The following is an 18,244-nucleotide window of genomic DNA, read 5'->3' as shown; positions in this document are numbered from 1 at the left end:
TGTTACCACACCTTACAGCAGTGTTTACCCAGGACTGATCATGGCGCTGAAGGACCTCCACAAACCCCACATTCGTGTGCCCAGTTTCTGCCCCTATTTTATCCAGGTCACTCCTAATACTATGTCTTGGATTCCTAGCCAGGCTGTTTCCTGCTCCCCCAACTATAATTACCTGATCTTCCTTCTCAGAGTCCTTGCATAACTGACGTAAGTTTTCTGTCACCTGGCTAAGGCTAGCACTTGGTTTCACAAAACTTGTGACCTGGTACTCTGTCCCTAATTTCTCCTGAAGCTGTTGGCTCAAACCCCTCCCTTGACTACTACCTATAAGCAGAATTTTTCTTTTCCTATTCTCGTTTGATCCCGACCTGTCTTTTTTTCTTTAAGCTAGTATTATGCTTCAACCTACATTCAACTACATCTGGGTGAGGCCCTTCCTGTACTACTTCAGATAGCAAGCCAAACTGATGTGCCAACTGAATTTCAGAAGTTTTATCAATTGTTTCCCTTTTTGCCCTTTGCTTGCTACCTTTTCCCAGCACCCAGATTCCTTTTCCTCCCTTAACTTACATAATTCCAAATTCACAATTTCTATTTCAGCCTTAAGGGCACAAATCTTTGCCTCCTTTTCCGCAATTTTTCTGTCCTTTCTACATAACCTACACTGCCATGGAAGAGCCTCATTATCTACCCTCGTTTCCTCTCCGCTGCACTCGCCCCAATGAAACCACAACCTACAGTCTATACAGAACACCCCCTCTTTCAAATCTCTACGGCAACCACACACTTGTCACACATGGTTTGATAGTACGACGTAACACAAAAGCAGAAAATGACTTCAACAACACAATAGTTTCATAACCCATATTAATACATAACTAAACCACTAATGTAAACAAACTTATAAACTTGATTCTGAAACTTTTTATTAAACACACAAATTCTGGATGAGAGACACGAATTAATTTAACTTTGAAGCGCTAAGTCTAGTCAAAAACAAATATCTATGCTCGTATGAAATTTATTCCTTAGTATGTAAACAAACTCGCGACTGCTGGCCTTTACGAAATACTTCCTTTTCGATGTAATTAAGTTTAGAAAAGCGAAACCTTCAATAGATAGATTACGTGAAAAAAAAACACGATGTATGAAATAAAAAAGAGAAGCATTTTGCATTTTACGAATACAACATACCTGTATTTTAAGCATATCGAACAAAATATAATCTGTTTTCCCTTCTCATCCCATTCTGTAAGTCTACTAACCAAGAATTCCGGGTGACTTTTCCGAACTCTAACCCTTTTCCCAATCCTCTCCAGTTCTTTTCCCTTAACCCCTCTTCCTTCACCTTCAGCCCTTCTGCCAGAAGAAGGAGCCACTGGCTCTGAAAGCTTGCATAAGTAAAACCTGCCACCTCTTGGTGAGTGATCCAGTTTAAGACAGGTATTTTGCATTTGTCTTGAAAGTGTCTGTCCCTTAAGGATCATGAAGACATTAGACACATTGCAGCATGCACAGAGACATTTAAGCACTTATTCTTCCCACACCCTATGTCTGAGAGGAGTGGGAACAAATCCTTGTATATGGTACAATGGGAAATACTATACCATGCATTTCACAGTGCTTTGCAGAATATGGATATAGATGTAAGAGAATATAACTTCAATATAATAGAGGGAAACATTCCACGTGGGAAAAATATATCTAAAAACAAAGATTCTGTAACTTACCAAACGAAAGCGTTGGTATGTTGATAGAGAGAATAACAAACACACACACAAATTTCAAACTTCACAACCCATGGTTGCTTCATCAAGAAAGAGGGAAGGAGAGGGAAAGACGAAAGGATGTGGGTTTTAAGGGAGAGGGTAAGGAGTCATTCCAATCCCGGGAGCGCAAAGGCTTACCTTTGGGGGGGGGGGGGGGGAAGAGACAGGTGTACACACACACACACACACACACACACACACACACACACACACACACACACACAAGCAGACATATGTAAAGGCAAAGAGTTTGGGCAGAGATGTCAGTTGAGATGGAAGTGTACTGAGCCATGGTGCAACTTGGCATTTTTCACATGAACAAACATTTATGGAAGCAAAAGAAATGGTAAATGATGGAAAGAATTGCTAGGACTGAGTGTTGATTGATTCTTGATTGATTGATTTATTTATGCAGGGATCGTCTTAGTGCCATAGGATTTGTCATCCTAGTACAATGAAAATAAATAGCTCTACACACACACACACACACACACACACACACACACACACACACACACACACACACACGGTGTATATAAGCATGCTTTTATGAGGATGGTACAGGGGTTTTGATGTGACCTTGATGAAGCATTTGCCTAAAATGGTGTAGGAAAATGATGGAAAACATAAATCAGGATGACTGGATAGAGAAAACACCTCCCAAATATGAGATCAGTCTCTTAACAATTGCACTGCCTCATTTGGTTAATCCATATTGAACAATTTTCTCAGACTTTTGGATTTTTAATCTGGCGTTTTATCACTGCACCACCAAGCACAGTACTTCACGATTACACTATGGTTACTACGGTCTCACCTACTGTGGAGTTGTGGCAGCAGCAGCAGTTGTTGTTTCCATCTGTACCGCTTTAACAATGGTGTTGCAGATGTCGGCTCAATATTTACCTGAAGCAATTTATGGAGTCCATGAAAGAACTAAATTGCAATGGCCGAATGTGGATTAGGGCCTCCATACTTCCAAATACAAGGTCAGTCTGTTAACAACAGCACCGACTTGGTCAGTTTATACGTAGTGAGCAGTTGGTCTCCTTTATACATTCTTACAGAACAATTATCTCGTCATGTAAAAGGCTAATGCTACACTGTTAATGACTTTCTCTGTACCAGTCACTGTGCGCATCATCAGCTGTCAGAATCATGACGTTTAGTTTCCATTTAATGTATGAAAATTTACCATTTGCTTGTGTGACAAATTGAGTTGTTATCCTTCTATTATGAGTAAGATGTTGAGTTCACGAAGAAAATACGAAGCAGAACTTCAATATATGATTTTTCCAAGGGGGAAATAATAGTGTGTAAATACACTGTGAAATTCGGGGGAAATAATAGTGTGTAAATTCGCTGTGTAATAACAGTTGTTTGACTGTCATTTACTGGGTTTAAATTTTTGTGTCAAACCCCCCTACCATTTTGTTATTTTACTAATTCTTCATTGTGTAGCATGTATTGCTTAGCAGGTACTTTTAACTGCCTATTTAAATAAAACTGTTTCAGTAATTACTTTCATCTCCATAGACATTTTAGTGTAAAATTTTATTCTCTTGAAGAAAGTGTTGTTTGTGTTCATACTTAAATGATAAATGTATTTTCAGTCTAGATCTTGATTCATGAACATGGCGAGAACTGTGTTTTTCTGTTTTTTCTTAAGGAAAATGTCAACAGGAATTTCCAATTCCTGCGAGATGAATATTTTTGTTGTGTTTAACTGATTCGTAGATGTCATTCCATAGCGCAGTTAAAATCTCCAGTGTATTGAACATACTTTGACATTGAGCCTGATTACTATCTATTTATTTTATTTTATTTATTCTTTCAGTCCTTTTCTGTTGCTTGAAAACTATTTTCGTGTTTTGTGTATTCCTTCCCTAGAAAAGAATTCTGTAGCTAAGAACTAGTTGTACATATGAATCATTCGTAACTAAAAGGCTTTGGCCTGTACCGTATGGCCTTTTAAAAACCAGGCTGAAGTGCTTACAATAAGGCAACACTGTTTTGTTGGCTGCCTCAAAGCACATGCTGGATTACTTGTGTGTTTCGTTGTTGTCTTGTTTATTAGCTGAGAAATGAGAAGTTGCCTTTCACGAAATAGCTCGTACTGATGACATATTTCTTCTGCGAACTTTGGAATTATAACAACTCTTTATTAACAATGAAGTGTAAGTATATTTATTGAAATTAAACTGTAAAATAATTGAATTAACAAAATGATGTGTTAGCTATTAACTATCAGACTATTTTTATTGCACATGCTTGTAGCGTTAACGTAATACATTGGCTGATCTGATGCATCATGGTGTATATTGTATTTTTCGTTTGCAGATGGCTCCAAAATATTGCATCCCAGGACGTTTCAGCAACTATGGAAACTCCATGAAAGAAACAGGCTACTGTATTTTGATTTCCAACTAATGAGGACAGGGCAGCTACATTGTATAAAGCTATTCCACAAAAAGACTGGAAACCTTCAAAACATGTAGTTGTTTGCATCGAACATTTTGAAGAAAGTGATTTCAATTAATGTGGGTGTATCTTGCAGTGAGGAAGGAAATATTCAAGAAGTTGGTAGTAATAGGAACCTTTTGTAACCCAGTGCAGTGCCAAGGATATTCTCAGGTTTACCAAAATGTTTTAATAATGTCAGTACTTCATCTTATGTTGTCATGGTATGAGAAGAGAGAGATAACTTAAAATATTGGAAGAAAAACTGAACCAGTGGTTGAAAAAGGATTCGAATTATCAGTAAGGTAAATGACAGCAGTGAAAATAGTTCCAAGTGAAAACTGCAGGTAGAAAATTCTTGTGTGTGCTTTTGGGTTTTATGGTGTATAAGTGTTACACCCCCCCCCCCCCCCCCCCCACAAAAAAAAAAAAGAAAAGAAAATTCCTGTTAGTGGTGGTGTACAAGAGAATTTAAAAGTTCAAATTTGTATTAAAAATTAAATTCTTAGAGTATCACAGCTGTCTTGAATACTTCCTGGCCAGAAACAGCAGCGATGGTCCAGTTGCAGAACTGGTTGATTAGGTATGTTTGACACAGAAAATTTTGCTTCTAATAATTTAATATCTGACTTCGAAGGGGTGGCATTTGTATACAAAAAGGTCCCATCTAGTGAACAAACAACAGAAGAAAAACTATATAAGGAACTACTTTTTCTTGTGGGTCAAATAGTGCTTATCCTCAAAAAGAAGAGAAATTACACTTGTGAAACAATATCCTCGCATTCCTTTTGTATGAACAGTCAGCCTTGTAATGTTTTAAGGCATACCATATTAGTTTTGCCACATCCCAAATACACTTTATAACATCCCAAATACATGCAAAGTCTGCAAAGAAAGCTTTGTTTGCCTCCTAATGTTGCAAATGAAAACTGGAATTTAGAACCAACTTTCTAATGCTAAGTGACAGAGATTAGCATGTTGTTGTCCAGATGGATGAAATCTATGCTCATTAGAAGCTTTCCTTTTGTAATGGCTCTATAATGGGGTTTGCTGAAAGTCCGCCTGTTTGTTGCACAAGAACTGTGTTGGCTTTGATGATTTCGTCTACATTTGGTCATTTGAAAGAAATTGTTAGTTTAATTCCAGTAAGATACCTCACACATTGTGAGTTACTGCAGCCTACATTAAAAGTACTGACTTTCATTTCAAGCTGTTGTTTCTGATAACTACATGAACGAAACATGTTTGTTATCTTGAACAATGAACCGTCAGTTTAGGTCTCTATGCTTTTGGTTTTGTACATATATTCAGGTATATTAGAAACATCTGGTTATGAAAGATATTGACAAACAGAATCCAGTAGAAAATTTACATCTATATGCAAAGATTCCTGCTATTAAAGACCTATACAAAAGTGAAAGTATTTATTTATTTAGCATATGGCTAGAGATACAGCATCTGTCATGATTGAAAACTACTCTTGTATGTCTAGATTACGAATGTAGTCTATAGTTTGTGGAGTCGCGAGAGCAAAGTCACTGACACTGCCATTATCCTTCCTTGTCCTATCTTTGGTGATGATGTGCTGGATCATCTGTTGTGTAGCACCATTGTCACACTCTGGCATTGAACTTATGTTCCACTTGAAGTGGGAGGCTGCACAATTCACATGGTTAGTTTGGATTCTGTTTAGTGTCGACTATTGTCTGCGAGGGAGGCTGAAACCAGGTGGCGGCGTCTTCTTCACAGGCAGCATTTGTCGTTAAGTCTCTTCTGCCACACAATGGTGGTTTCGTAATTGCTGTTCCTCAAGTTCGTGCCATCTCTTGTTGGTGGTTTCCTCAAACGCAGCCGACTAGCATTTGCGTTGCTGATGTCAGAATGTATCGGTAGTTCTGGATTGTCCATTATTTTGTTGAATTATCTTACGAAAATATATTTATGTCTGAGATCTGGCGGAGGGGTATGACTTAGTACTGGTAGCCAGTGTTTGGGAGTAGATTTGATTGTGCCAGTGATAAGACGCATTGTGGTATTTAGTTTGGTATCTGTGATATTTGTATGGGCACTATTGAGTCAGTAAGCAGCACAGTATTCAGCAGTTGAGTACACTAACCATAGAGCTGAGCACCACAGAGTTGCGGCTGTAGATCCCCAAGTTGTTCCACATAGTTTATGAATTATGTTGTTGTGAGTTCTTATTTTTGTAGCAACATTTTGAAGATGATGATTGAAAGACAGCATTCTATCCAATGTGACCCCTAGGTATTTAGGGTATCTGTTGTGTCTCAATTTCTGGTTGTCCATGCACACCTTTAACTCCCTATTAACCATTTTCTTGTTGAGATGAAAGCAACAAACTTAAGTTTTACTGGTGTTTGGTTCGAGTCCCCACTTTTTGATGTACTGAGTCAGCTTCTTGAGGTCTTCTGTCAGGATCTCTTTCGTTTGTTCAATGTTTTGTTTTCCAATAGCAAATGCCCAGTCATCTGCGTATCCGAGTTTCCTTGAAAGCGTCTCTGGCATGTCTGAAATGTACAGACTAAACAACAAGGGAGCAAGAACAGACCCTTGAGGCAGCCCGTTGTTCAACGATCTTTTATTGCTTACATCTTTCCCCTTATACACACAATTGTCTTTGGCTCAACATGGATTTAAAATTCGTGCAGTTCTTCTACATGAGCTAACTTTAAGGAGTGTGTAGAGTACTCCGTCTTTCCATACTGTATCATAGGCCGCTGTTAAATCTATGAATGCCACTGAAGTTTTCAGTTTTCATTGATAGCTTGCTCCTATGTAAGTTGTAAGAGACATAACTTGATTCGTTATATTCCTATATGGTCTAAAGCCCACCTGTTACACTAGAATTATCTTGAGTATATCAGGACCAATTCTGTTCAGTAAAAGTATTTCCAGGAGTTCATATGCAATGCTGAGCAAGGCAATAGGTCGGTAGCTTTCTGGCTTTTCACTTGGTTTATTTTTCGTCAATATAGCAATAGTCTTTGTCAGTTTGAAGAGCATTGGTATCTGGTGTCTTTCAAGAATATCAGTGTAGAATTTGGCGAACCAGGCATGAGTCTGTTTTCCACAGTGAGCAAAGAACTCTGGGTGTAGGCCGTCCTCACCAGGGGCTTTACCTAATTTAGTGTTACTGATGGCGGTGTTTATTTCTTCCACGTTGAATGGTTTGGGTTGTGCCATTGGAGAGCTACGTTTAAGGAGTTTAATTTCTTTCTTTATATCCTCAGTAAGATTTTTGCTCCTTTTGCTTTTGGAAATTATGACTATATACGAGGCAAGTTTGTTTGGATGGATTTCTGATGTCCGTGCAGTTGTTTTTCCATCTTCAAGCTTCCTTAGAAGAGACCAAGCTTCTCTGCTTGATTTTGTGTAGTCAAGTGAGCTAACTTTATCTTCCCATTTTTTTCCTCCTGGCTGCATCTAGGCTGTGTACATATACATCTACATTTATACTCCACAAGCCACCCAACGGTGTGTGGCGGAGGGCACTTGGCGTGCCACTGTCATTACTTCCCTTTCCTGTTCCAGTTGCGTATGGTTCGCAGGAAGAACAACTGCCAGAAAGCCTCCATGCACGCTCGAATCTCTCTAATTTTACATTTGTGATCTCCTCGGGAGGTATAAGTAGGGGGAAGCAATATATTCTATACCTCATACAGAAACGCACACTCCCGAAACCTGGACAGCAAGCTACACCACGATGCAGAACGCCTCTCTTGCAGTCTGCCACTTGAGTTTGCTAAACGTCTCCGTAACGCTATCACGCTATCATGCTTACCAAATAACCTGTGACGAAATGCACCGCTTTCTTTGGATCTACTCTATCTCCTGTGTCAACCCGACCTGGAACGGATCCCACACTGATGAGCAATACTCAAGTATAGGTCGAACGAGTGTTTTGTAAGCCATCTCCTTTGTTGATGGACTACATTTTCTAAGGACTCTCCCAATGAATCTCAACCTGGAACTCGCCTTACCAACAATTAATTTTATATGATCATTCCACTTCAAATCGTTCCGTATGCATACTCCCAGATATTTTACAGAAGTAAGTGCTACCAGTGTTTGTTCTGCTATCATATAATCATACAATAAAGGATCCTTCTTTCTATGTATTCGCAATACATTACATTTGTCTATGTTAAGGGTCAGTTGCCACTCCCTGCACCGAGTGCCTATCCGCTGCAGATCTTCCTGCATTGCGTTGCTATTTTCTAATGCTGCAACTTCTCTGTATACTACAGTATCATCCGCGAAAAGCCACGTGGAACTTCCGACACTATCTACTAGGTCATTTATATATATTGTGAAAAGCAATGGTCCCATAACACTCCCTGTGGCACGCCAGAGGTTACTATAATGTCTGTAGACGTCCCTCCATTGTGAACAACATGCTGTTTGCTAAAAACTCTTCAATTCAGCCACAAAGCTGATCAGCAATTTCATGGTCATTGCTCTCAGTAAATCGTTGGTAAAGCTTTTCACTTTCTTCACTCCATCCAGGAATATATTCTTTGCGATACCTTCTAGGGACATGTTTCTTTGCTGCAGATATCATAGCTGCTATAGATCATTCATAAGCTTCATTTGTAGGTGGTATTCAGCATATGCAATTGTCAAGTTCTTTCGTGAAGCCAGGCCAACTGGCCAGTGTGGTCGAGGGCTGGATGTGATCAGGGGGATTTAGATGCCAATTTCGTGTATCACAGGTCTGTGCTGGCTATGAGGGAAGTCATTGAGCACCTTTCAAGTAGTTGGTAGAGGTTTGTTTCCTTCGTCTCTGGACATAAAGCATAGATCAGGACAGTACCCTCTTTTTCCAGGTTGCTGAGTTAAACGTGCTTTGGTATTTGACATCAAAGATGTGGAAGAGGTTGTTTCTGTCCATCCATTCCACTACTGCTTCACCATTTTCATCATTAGTTTTGCATCATTAGTTTTGTATTTACAATTCTGGTGGTGACGGTTGAAATCTCCAATATAGACTCCTGGATGTAGTCGGATGTCTACAACATGATTGGGCCACTTGGAGTTCGGAGGTTTGTAGATGTTTGAAACCTCAGTGTTGCCTACTCTAATGACAATGGAGTGGATGTCCTCCTCAATGCTAGTAGACAGAAGAAAGGCTTTATCTGTAGTATTTCACACATATGTAGCATTACCATAGGCATAATGATATGTTGCTGCTAGAAGATCGCATCCTGGTATTTTTCCTCTGGATTGCAGCTGCTGTTCATCACTGGTGTGCATTTCTTGTATGGCTACCAGATCAACTTCATGAGAGAGTAGCAGTTTAGATAAGGCTTCACTGTTAGCACGACTAATACCTTCAATATTTAGTTGACGCGCACGTAGGACAGATCCCAGGGTCCTAGTGGTAGAAGGACCCTTTGAGAAATCATTCGTAATCATCATAATTCCGTGTTGTATCTTGATCAGGAGGTAAAAAGAGACTTTACGTCTGATCGCATATTTGTTGTTGCTCCCTTCGCACCACCCAGGGGTCACATTTAGGTTACGGACCCCCAAGTGAAAGGAATAAATTACTTAAACCTGCACAAAAATTTAGTCAGGAAAGTGTATGCCAAAATACAGAGATACAGAAAGTTATTTTAGTAGATAATATTTTTCATGAAACTAACCTCTCTGCACTGAAATTAAGTAATGATGACTCAGGTACACTGATATTCCTATAAATTATTCACAAATGGTGGGAAAATTTTAATACGAGGGTAACACAAAAATTATCTGGACTTCCTTGGGGGGAAAAAAAAATTTTGCAGTAGTCGTACTGCATCCTGCAAATGGGTGCTTACAGTTGGTACTACACTCCTGGAAATTGAAATAAGAACACCGTGAATTCATTGTCCCAGGAAGGGGAAACTTTATTGACACATTCCTGGGGTCAGATACATCACATGATCACACTGACAGAACCACAGGCACATAGACACAGGCAACAGAGCATGCACAATGTCGGCACTAGTACAGTGTATATCCACCTTTCGCAGCAATGCAGGCTGCTATTCTCCCATGGAGACGATCGTAGAGATGCTGGATGTAGTCCTGTGGAACGGCTTGCCATGCCATTTCCACCTGGCGCCTCAGTTGGACCAGCGTTCATGCTGGATGTGCAGACCGCGTGAGACGACGCTTCATCCAGTCTCAAACATGCTCAATGGGGGACAGATCCGGAGATCTTGCTGGCCAGGGTAGTTGACTTACACCTTCTAGAGCACGTTGGGTGGCACGGGATACATGCGGACGTGCATTGTCCTGTTGGAACAGCAAGTTCCCTTGCCGGTCTAGGAATGGTAGAACGATGGGTTCGATGACGGTTTGGATGTACCGTGCACTATTCAGTGTCCCCTCGACGATCACCAGTGGTGTACGGCCAGTGTAGGAGATTGCTCCCCACACCATGATGCCGGGTGTTGGCCCTGTGTGCCTCGGTCGTATGCAGTCCTGATTGTGGCGCTCACCTGCACGGCGCCAAACACGCATACGACCATCATTGGCACCAAGGCAGAAGCGACTCATCGCTGAAGACGACACGTCTCCATTCGTCCCTCCATTCACGCCTGTCGCGACACCACTGGAGGCGGGCTGCACGATGTTGGGGCATGAGCGGAAAACGGCCTAACCGTGTGCGGGACTGTAGCCCAGCTTCATGGAGACGGTTGCGAATGGTCCTCGCCGATACCCCAGGAGCAACAGTGTCCCTAATTTGCTGGGAAGTGGCGGTGCGGTCCCCTACGGCACTGCGTAGGATCCTACGGTCTTGGCGTGCATCCGTGCGTCGCTGCGGTCCGGTCCCAGGTCGACGGGCACGTGCACCTTCCGCCGACCACTGGCGACAACATCGATGTACTGTGGAGACCTCACGCCCCACGTGTTGAGCAATTCGGCGGTACGTCCACCCGGCCTCCCGCATGCCCACTATACGCCCTCGCTCAAAGTCTGTCAATTGCACATACGGTTCACGTCCACGCTGTCGCGGCATGCTACCAGTGTTAAAGACTGCGATGGAGCTCCGTATGCCACGGCAAACTGGCTGACACTGACGGCGGCAGTGCACAAATGCTGCGCAGCTAGCGCCATTCGATAGCCAACACCGCGGTTCCTGGTGTGTCCGCTGTGCCGTGCGTGTGATCATTGCTTGTACAGCCCTCTCGCAGTGTCCGGAGCAAGTATGGTGGGTCTGACACACCGGTGTCAATGTGTTCTTTTTTCCATTTCAAGGAGTGTACTATGGTGACTGTGCGCCTCACTTGACCTTCATCACAACAAGTGAGTCAGCAGTGGCAGTGTAAACATGTCCACCCTGCTAGCAGTTCGCACAAAGGAAGAGCAAAGGGCAGTGATAAGATTTATTTTGTCAGAAGGAGTCAAAGGGGCAGAAATTCATTGCAGACTGTTAGTGCAGTTCCAGGACTTACTTACATTGCCATGGTCAGACATTTCAAGTAGATCAGAAAGTTCGAAAGTGGCCAGACAAATTTGACACACAAACAGGAAGCAGGGTCCCTTCAACAATTTACAAAATAGAGCAAGCTCAATTTATGGTTTTGCCAAATGAGCAGGTTACCATCAGTGGCGTAGCATCTGCGTTGGTTCTGCCTGTACCATAATCCATAATGAACTTCGTTAAATTTGTGCATGATGAGTGCCACATCAGTTCACTGAAGAACATACTCGAACGTCTTGAGATCTGCCCATGCTTACTAAGTGATTACAAAAGAGAAGTCAAATCATTTTTGGAAAGAATAACGACCTATGATGAAACGTGGGCTCATCACAATGAGCCAGAATCAAAACGCCAGAGTTTTTAGTGGAAGTACCCCAAATCACCATTGAAGAAAAACTAAGTCTGCGGCCCAGCGGGAAAGGTTATGCTGACTGTATTTTGGGACACAAAAGGGCTTATACTGAAAGATTGCATCGAGAAGGGAAAAACCATAAGAAAAAATGACTACTGTGAATCATTGACTAACGAACTTAAACCAGCAATTCACAGCAAACGGTGGTGTTTTTGTCATGGAAAGTGTTGTTGTTGTATGACAACACCTGTCCTCACACGGCTCGCTTTGTGCTTGAAACCATCCAAAAATTGAGTTTGAAGCTGCTGGAACATCCGACTTACAGTCCAGATCTTGCTCCATCAGATGTTTGTTTGTTTGAACTGCTGAAAGATGCTTTGCGATGTCACAAATTTTCTTCAGTGACAGAAGTGGAATATGAGGTGCATCGGTGGTTGCTGCAACCATTCGAAAACCTTCATTTCAGTGGAATACACAAGCATGTGAACTGCTGGACCAAGTACATTTCAAAGAAGGAAGACTATATTGAAAAGTGTGTGAATCAAACTGTGTTTTTGAAGTAAATAAAGTGTTTTATGAAATGTTCGGATAATTTTTTTGACTTACTTGCTTTGCAGTCCAATGAAATGAACATTAAAGAGGAACCTGCTGGAACTGCCATTTTCATCTGCAGATGATGAAAGTTTCAAATTCACCAACAGTTTCCTAAAGTGGTCAGATGTGTGGAACAAAATGAGTGTTGCAAATAATTGCTAAGAAGGGACACATTTTTTGCAATGCATGATGCAGCTAAAACAGTTAGAGAAGCAATTATACACTTTTCAGTTGAACTGAAAATGTTGTGTGTTCTACCATGTAAATTTAAAATTGATGGATTAGAAAACCACATCAGTTCATATTGCTGCATAAGAAGCTGAGTAGCACTGTGGTATAGTGGTTGTGATACTAAACTGTTGCGTGGAGGGTCGTGAGTCCAAAACTCACTTGGACTGTATAGTTTTAATTTCTATATTTGGTTCGAGTACATTCTAGAAGTATCCACAAATGTCAAGAATCATTGTACTGGAATGTTCTGTAGCTGTATATATACTGTATGTGTTCTGGCCGGAGGCAGTTCACTCCGCGCTCTTGTATGTGCAAGTGCTGAATAAACCTTCATTAAGTGAAGTTAGTGGTAATCATTCATCTAATTACACCTGCCTCTACGTGGCATTATTCTTTGCTGTTTAGAAGCTCCAGCTGATCACCTAGCCGCCGCAACTAAAGGGTGCGACCTTCCTTGGAGGTGAGGCCCCCGAAGGAAAAAAAAAACCTCTGCCGTTGATCACTATAAAAATGATAGGAAACTATGTTGATATCCTCATGGATCCCCCCTGCGGGTCCGGGGTAAGAATAGGCCCGAGGTATTCCTGCCTGTCGTACGAGGCGACTAAAAGGAGTTTCAACCGTTTCGGCCTTCCATGTGATGGTCCCCCTTGGGGTTTTTCTAAATTTCTACAGAAGTACGAGCCTTTTGGGGAAGGACACCTTACGTGGTGTACCACTGGTCCTAAGTGCACTCAGACCTTGGCACTCAGCATTGCACCGGCGTTGTAACCATACCCACTATTACTCAAATTGGGCCTAAACGCCTTTTGGGTTGTCCCAGTTACGCCCATAGTGCGTCTCCATCTGCACCAGCGATCATGATGGACTTTCCATGGCACCAGAAATCCAGCACGGTAGCCAGCCCGTTGTGGTGGGGTCGTCATGTACCCTCTAGGTTGTAGCCCCCTGACAACACAGGGATCGTACTGCCGATACCTGAGCTGCACCCTCCCCACGTCGGCCAAGGAGTAGATGCCCATCTCCTTGGGGCATCAGGACTCCCGGCAATGGTCATCCTGCCAGGTGGCCCTTGCTGCGGCTGGGTGGCGCCCGTGGGGAGAGCCCCTGGTCGGAGTGGGTGGTATCGGGGCGGACGTTTCGCAGATGAAACGTCACCACGTATCGGGTTGCTCTGCGGCCGAGTCTTTCAAAAGAAAAGGTACCATTTCTAGTTCTGGTTCTCCTGCCCCTTCCCCCTTGGCCACTCCATGGGAGGAGGGACAGGCCCGCCGGCTTGGAGCGAAGTACTTCCCCCGCTATTTGGTCTGTTCTCGAACCAATGGGGGGACATTCGCCACCTCCAAGCCCATGTTCTTTGTTCAGCACATTGAGGACATCTTCGGGGAAATCGAGGCTCTCAGCAAGATGTGTTCAGGGTCCGTTCTTATCAAGACCACGTCCGCCACACAGTCGGCGGCGCTCCAGGCGTGCGACCGCCTAGGGGACATCCCAGTCTCCATTGTCCCACATCTGGCACTCAATAGGACGCAGGGGGTTATTTTTCATCGTGACCTCCTGCTACAATCTGATGAGGAGCTCAGGGCCAACCTGGAGCCCGAGGTGTGCATTTCGTCCGGCGAGTCCAGCGTGGCCCCAAAGACCGTCGCATCGACACTGGGGCCTTTATCCTCGCCTTCGAGGGGGACGTTCTCCCGGAGAAGGTAAAGGTAATGTGCTACCGGTGTGACGTGCGACCCTACGTTCCGCCTCCTATGCGCTGTTTTCGGTGTTTGCGCTTTGGGCACATGTCGTCACGGTGTGAGGCTGAGCCCCTCTGTGGCGATTGTGGACGTCCTCTTCGTGAGGAACATACATGCACCCCACCACCTCGGTGCATTAATTGTCCTGGCGTCCACTCGCCTAGATCCTCAGACTGCCCCGCATATCAGAAGGAGAAGAAGATACAAGAAATCAAAACTTTGGATCGGCTGTCTTATTCTGAGGCCAGGAAGAAGTACGACCGCCTCCATCCCGTGCCATTGACCACTTCGTTTGCCTCAGTTGTGTCCACTCCTTCCGCGGTATCCCCACCCCTCTCCTGTCCCCCCTCCGCCTCCTCCGCCCATCAGGGGGCTCTGCCTCCGCCTCCCAAATCCCTCCCTTCCAAATCCTCCTCCCCCGTGGCCCCCACCCCCTCTGCCCCAGGGGCTACCCTTCCTCCTCCTTCTCCCCACACGCCACCTGAGAAGCGATCCTCTTCTCAGGCGTCCATCGGGGAAACGTTCCGGACCCCGGCTTCCGAGGTCTGGCGTTCCAATACGGACCCCGCGCGTGAGGACCTTCTTCGGGTCCAGCCCACCATCCCTGTGCCTCCTCAGCCTTCCAAGAAGGCCTCCAAGAAGAAGTCTCTATCCCCCTCTCCACCCCGGCGCGTTTCGACTGACGCTCCATCCGTGAGTCGCCGCTCCCGGCCGTCCTCAGTTTCGCCGGGATGCTCTGCTGCCAGGCGCTCAGCTGGCCTTTCGTCGGCAAATGATGCTGCCCCTCCTACACAACCAGGGACAGCGGCCGCAGCTGGCGACCAGTCGATGGAACCGGATCCGCCTCCCGTCGGTTGTAGCGTTGTTCCCTCGCAACCTGGCCCTCCGCGGCCTTCGAGGTAACCAGCTCTTCCCCCGTCTCGTTCCCCCAACTTTTTGACTAGCGATGGCGTTGTTTCATTGGAACATAAGAGGTATTCGATCTCATCGGGAGGAATTACAACTGCTCCTCCGCCTGCACTGTCCGCTCGTCCTTGGACTCCAGGAAACCAAGTTGCGCCCGACTGACCGTATTGCCTTTTCCCACTATACCTCGGAGCGGTATGACCTCACCCCTGTGGACGGTGTCCCAGCTCATGGTGGGGTCATGTTGCTCATTCGGGACGACGTCTATTACCATCCCATCCCATTGACCACCCCACTCCAAGCAATAGCTGTCCGCATTACTCTTTCTGCTTTTACTTTTTCAGTTTGTACCATCTACACTCCACCGTCGTCTGCTGTTAGTCGGGCTGACATGATGCACCTGATCGTTCAGCTTCCCCCGCCGTTTTTATTGTTTGGCGACTTCAATGCCCATCATCCCCTTTGGGGCTCTCCTGCATCCTGTCCAAGAGGCTCACTCTTGGCAGATATCTTCAACCATCTCAATCTTGTCTGCCTCAATACCGGCGCCCCGACTTTCCTCTCGGACTCCACTCATACCTACTCCCACTTGGACCTCTCGGTATGTTCTACCACTCTTGCCCGTCGGTTCGAGTGGTATGTCCTTTCTGACACCTATTCGAGCGACCACTTTCCCTGTGTCGTTCGTCTCCTGCACCACACCCCATCCCCACGTCCTTCGAGCTGGAACATACTGAAAGCTGACTGGGGACTTTACTCATCCCTGGCGACCTTTCCGGACCACGATTTTCCCAGTTGTGACAGTCAGGTCGAATACCTCACGGCTGTTATCATCCATGCTGCCGAACGTTCCATTCCTCGTACTACTTCTTCACGTCGCGTTTCCGTCCCCTGGTGGAACGAGGCTTGTAGGGACGCTATCCGTGCTCGACGACGTGCTTTACGCACCTTTCGCCGCCATCCTACGTTGGCGAATTGTATTGAATACAAACGACTCCGAGCGCAATGCCGTAGAGTCATCAAAGACAGCAAAAAAGCTTGTTGGGCCTCTTTCACCGGCTCCTTTAACAGTTTTACTCCCTCTTCCGTCGTTCGGGGTAGCCTGCGCCGGCTGTCGGGCATTAAGGCCCACTCCTCGGTACCTGGCCTGACCTCAGGTAATGCGGTCCTTGTTGATCCGGTGGCTGTCTCCAACGCCCTTGGCCGCTTTTTCGAGGAGGTTTCAAGCTCCGCCCATTACCATCCTGCCTTCCTTCCCAGGAAAGAGGCAGAAGAGGCTCGGCGACCTTCCTTCCACTCGCTGAATCTGGAAACCTATAATGCCCCCTTTACTATGCGGGAACTCGAACGTGCGCTTGCACTGTCCCGGTCCTCTGCTCCGGGGCCGGATGACATTCACGTTCAGATGCTGGCACACCTTTCTCCGGCGGGCAAAAGCTTCCTTCTCCGTACCTACAATCGCGTCTGGACCGAAGGTCAAGTCCCCATGCGTTGGCGTGACGCCGTTGTTGTTCCTATACCCAAACCCGGGAAGGATAGACACCTTCCTTCTAGTTACCGCCCCATTTCTCTTACAAGCTGTGTCTGTAAGGTGATGGAGCGCATGGTTAATGCTCGGTTAGTCTGGATTCTTGAATCTCGGCGGCTACTTACTAATGTCCAATGCGGCTTTCGTCGCCGCCGCCCCGCTGTTGACCACCTCGTAACCTTGTCGACATTCATCATGAACAACTTTTTGCGAAGGCGCCAAACGGTAGCCGTGTTCTTCGACTTGGAGAAGGCTTATGACACCTGTTGGAGAGGAGGTATCCTCCGCACTATGCACAGGTGGGGCCTACGCGGTCGCCTGCCCCTTTTTATTGATTCCTTTTTAACGGATCGAAAGTTTAGGGTACGTGTGGGCTCCGTATTGTCCGACGTCTTCCTCCAGGAGAACAGAGTGCCTCAGGGCTCCGTCTTGAGCGTAGCCCTTTTTGCCATCGCGATCAATCCAATTATGGATTGCATTCCACCTAATGTCTCAGGCTCTCTCTTTGTCGATGACTTCGCGATCTACTGCAGTGCCCAGAGAACATGCCTCCTGGAGCGCTGCCTTCAGCGTTGTCTAGACAGCCTCTACTCATGGAGCGTGGCAAATGGCTTCCGGTTCTCTGAAGAAAAGACGGTTTGTATCAACTTTTGGCGATATAAAGCGTTCCTTCCGCCATCCTTACATCTCGGTCCCGTTGTTCTCCCATTCGTGGACACAACTAAGTTTCTAGAGCTCACGTTGGACAGGAAACTGTGTTGGTCTCCGCATGTCTCTTATTTGGCAGCCCGTTGTACACGTTCCCTTAATGTCCTCAGACTTCTTAGCGGTTCATCTTGGGGAGCGGATCGCACTGTCCTGCTTCGCTTGTATCGGTCCATAGTCCGATCGAAGCTGGATTATGGGTGCTTCGTCTACTCGTCCGCTCGGCCGTCCCTCTTACGCCGGCTCAACTCCATCCACCATCGGGGGATACGTCTTGCGACCGGAGCCTTCTACACTAGTCCTGTCGAGAGTCTTTATGCTGAAGCTGCGGAGTTACCGTTGACCTACCGGCGCGACGTACTGCTGTGTCGGTATGCCTGCCGGCTGTCGTCTATGCCCGACCACCCCTCTTACAAGTCCTTCTTCGCCGATTCTCTCGACCGTCAGTACGGGTTGTATGTGTCT

The 18,244-nt window shown here is 45.2% G+C and overlaps 1 protein-coding gene across 5 annotated transcripts in view; it reads left to right on the top strand.

Moving 5' to 3' along the window:
• LOC126091235 (uncharacterized) overlaps positions 1–18,244 on the top strand; it is a 133,416-nt gene that overhangs the window by 23,957 nt on the left and 91,215 nt on the right. The window contains exon 2 of one of the 5 annotated variants that reach the window (XM_049907049.1): positions 4,110–4,534. The exons of the other annotated variants lie outside the window; for them this stretch is intronic. The gene's annotated coding sequence lies outside the window, so the exon portion shown is untranslated. The remainder of the gene's footprint in view (positions 1–4,109; positions 4,535–18,244) is intronic. 5 annotated transcript variants of the gene reach the window in all.

This window comes from Schistocerca cancellata, chromosome 1, assembly GCF_023864275.1.
Source record: "Schistocerca cancellata isolate TAMUIC-IGC-003103 chromosome 1, iqSchCanc2.1, whole genome shotgun sequence".
NCBI classification, from domain to species: Eukaryota; Metazoa; Arthropoda; class Insecta; order Orthoptera; family Acrididae; genus Schistocerca; species Schistocerca cancellata.
Note: the sequence above shows the minus strand (reverse complement) of the source record. Positions and strands in the feature narration are given on the sequence as shown.